The following is a 4,108-nucleotide window of genomic DNA, read 5'->3' on the forward strand; positions in this document are numbered from 1 at the left end:
ACTTTGTGTTAAACGTGAATACAAATGTGAATGTTAAACGTGAATACAATACAATGTATTATGAAGTGAAAAAAGTTACATTGATTCAACAAGAAAGTACAATAGTAATAATTCCCCTATAAGATAAAAATACCAAAAGTCTTTACATGATTCGGCAATAGAACTACCGACATTTGATGCATTCTTTTGCTCGAAGATTCTAGATCTGTAGACTTCTTTAATGGTTTGCACAATTGAGAAAGTGATGAAATGGAAAATTGCTAATTAATCATTAAATCATTGGTAAAATTGATTGATTAAAATCCAATTAAAATTGGCATTCTTAGTACATAAAAGAGAAAGAGAAAGAGATAAGAAGACATATCTAGTCATAAGATTTAAGTTATTACTCTACTAGAGAGTATCAAAGGGAGAGAAAAAAGACATCATCATTTTTCGTTATACACACTATTGATCATCATTTCACTATTTATGCATAACGTAAGGTTCCTAATTGATTTTAGGATTATTAGCCACTTGTCCATTTACCTCAACCAATTATGTTATACCAAGGGCATTTTTTCATATGTTATTTTGAATCATAACATTACTCCATCTATTAAAATCTACCTTGTCCGTTGAAGTTAAACTAATGACATTAGCCACAATAGCTCCAAACATTTCATACTCCTTTAGTGAGTCAAGATCATGAGGCAAGATATTTTGAATGGTATCAGGCCAAGAAATGCAATGTTGTCGAAGCTTTTGAACAAAGGACTGCAGACATGAAGCAAATTGGACAAAATTGGCAAACCCAGCACTTATAAATGACCAAAAACTTACATATTCAGACATCATATAGTGGAAAATACTGCGTGAAACGTCTATTTCTCTACAAACTTCAACCCATCTCTTTAACAAATTAATGTTCTTTCCAAATACATAGGGGCCAATAAGAAAACTACCACACTGCAACTTAATCTACGAAGCACGGACATCTATATGACTAGGCGTGTCGCAGTGTCCGACACAAGTACAACACTGTCGGACAACTAAGATTGGTGTCCTAAATGAAATTGTTTTTTTCTTTACTTCAATATTCCTAGTCCGGTGTCCGACACCTATATAACACTCATACGAGTCGTTCGGATTCGGACAACTCATGCAAATGTAAAGTTGTAAATTGATCCAAACATCAAACTATAAGTTGATTGTATATCCTGAAGCTTGTAAAAACTTGAGTGATAGTGTAAACTTGCTTAAGCTACTAATATCAGTAGTGTAAGCCTGATAAGGTTAAGAAAATACATAGTTGATTGCATATCCTCAAGCTCTTCAAGAGCACGAGTGATAGTGTAAGTCTGACGAGGCTAGAGAATACATAGTTGTATATCCTCAAACTTTTCAAAAGCGTGAGTGATGGTGTAATCTTGGTGAGACTAAGAGAATACATAGTGTTGCATATTGCAAAGAAGAGGAAGAAACTCGTAAGAACTAGTGGATAATATAACAAAATATGTGGAGACTGAACTAACTCACATTGGGGGAACCATGATAACTTCTCTGTGTGATCTCTCTTAAACTCTACTCTTTACTTTCTTCTTTATTTATTCACATATTGCATATTCATATATTATGGTTTATTAATCACCTTACTCCAAGAAAATTATTGAGAGTTTATTTTTAAGAGAAGAGAGAAAATTTAAAAGGCTCATTATTCAACGCCCACTTCTAGTGACATTTACTTCTACTTCACTTATTTCCTTTCCTCCGACTCTAGTAGTGTAATAAAAAGAGTTTTCATCGATTGGAAATGCATGGGCATAAAACACTCTTACAATCTCATAACTTATATCTTTTGGTAGGTGCACCAGCAGGGCCGAACTCTGGGGTGCAAACAGCTCAATGGAGCTGGGCCTCCCCAAGGTATGGGCCTCAAAAATATTTTTATAGCCCAGTAGTAGTACTCCCCATTTTCCAGCACTTTTTGCTCTCCACCCAGCACTTTTTGCTCGCGCCCTGCAACCATTCCCAAAATACCCCTGCGCTAGTTAACTAGCGCAAGTGTAAAAAAACGGGACTTAGTTTTTACACATGCGTGACTTAAGTCACGCAGCATGAGTTAACTCACGCAGGATTTTTGCTCTCCACCCAGCACAAATCACTCGCACCCTGCAGCGTTGCCATTTTTACCCCTGCACAAGTTAAGTCACGCTGCGCACCTTAACTTGCACAAGTTATATATTATGCGTGACTTAACATGCGCTGCGTGAGTTAACTTGCGCAGCGTTAGTTAAGTCATATATCAGCAGCACAGAAACACATTTCCTTCATTTCTCCAACTTCCCAACTTCGAAATTTTTCCCCCCATATCCGATTTTCATCATTCTTGCGCCATTCAAAGCCAATTTCTCCCACATTATCAAGTAAGTGATTATTACCCTACTTAATTGCATTTAACTTGTAGAAATTTTAGTTTTTTTGAAGAAATATGACATTTTTAGGTTTTTATAAATTTGGCTTGCATGCTAGTTTTGATGATTGTTAGTGATGAATTAACTTAGGAATTGTTGTTTAGAAGTTGTTTAGAGTAGAATGTGGTAGTTTAGGGTCTACAAATTGTTAGATTAAGGTAGTTGTTTGAAAATTGCACACCATGTGTTTGGTAAAATGTCTCAATGGTAATTATTTTGTTTTTTTGGATTGTGACTTATCAAATTAGTTAGCATATGGTTTGTTAATTTTAATTATAACATGTTTGACTGCAATGTGGTAGTTTACGGATTGAGGAGGTTCTTGTTGAGCATCAGTGGGCCAGACATCCTCCCGACCCATACCAGATCATCAGCAACATTAGAGCTAGAGTGGACAGTGCAATTGGGCATCCAGATGTGTTTGGTAATCCAGAGGTTCTTCGCATCATGCAGGGCATACAGTCTGAGTGGAGCATGCTGGAGCAGGTGCCGACTCCGCGGAGGAGGAGTAGGAGTCCACGGGATGGACCAACATGACTTGTGTACCTTTTATGACTTGTGTAGTTTTTTTTTTGTTTGACATTTGGTTGGATTTGGGTGTAATCCTATCACACTTGCGCTTTTTAGCGTTTTTATGACATTATGCGTTATTTTATTCCGTTGTTTTATTATGTTATTTTTTCGTAATATAATTACGAGTTAATGCTTGATTGAATGAATGCTTGAATGAATGATGAAAAATGTATGCTTGAGTTAACTCACGCAGTGTTAATGGCTGCACAAGTTAACTGACGCAGTGTTTAACACTTGCGTTAGTTAACATGCGCAAGGGTAAATATGGAAAAGGGCTGCAGGGTGCGAGTGGAGAGCAAAATTCTTTTCTAGTTTGGATCATAGCTACGATTTGTCTGAGTTCGCTATTGGGTTTGAAATTGAATTCCCTTTCAGTAATGACCCCTCTATTCTCCATATTCTTGAATAGTTCCTGGTTTTTCGGCCCCTTTGCACCTCTTTGCATCATAAGTTCGAAATTCTGCTTGTTTAGGTGTAGCTTTGCTCATGGATTCACATGGCCTTTTCCCATAAACATTCCTTGTCTTTGGTGAAATGAAAATAAAAAATTCCACATTTAAGCCTGATATATATCATGTAATTTTGAAAATAATAATTGTGTCAAAAAAAAAATATATATCATGTAATTTTGTTATTTCAGCTGTTATTAGAAGGCAATAATGTATTGAAACTAACATATTAAGCATTATGGGTTCTGTCATATTCTCCAGGCTAATGCAGGATCGCCTAGCGAATCACCCCAGAAGCAGAATCTATTGAACATTTCAATTTTTCCATGGTTAAGACCTGAGATTCTCCTTTTCATTACTTCACGCATTGTTCTAACTTCAAATTTTTCTATGCAGAATCATATTATCAATTCATATGAAAAAGGCATTATCTTTTCCTTTTTAACTTTCCAAACATCAAAACTTTTTCATAAAAGAGGAGAAAATACATGGTGATTTAAATAGTTAATGAAAGCAAATTTAGTTTATGGACGCATGTAATGAAGGTGATATCATTTGAACAATATTTTGTTGCAATTTTAAAAGAGCACTGCTATATCATGCGACATAATTTGTCCCGAAGCATCACGACAA

This window comes from Medicago sativa, chromosome 6 (assembly GCF_051527215.1).
Source record: "Medicago sativa cultivar Bolivia chromosome 6, Bolivia_mono, whole genome shotgun sequence".
NCBI lineage: Eukaryota > Viridiplantae > Streptophyta > Magnoliopsida > Fabales > Fabaceae > Medicago > Medicago sativa.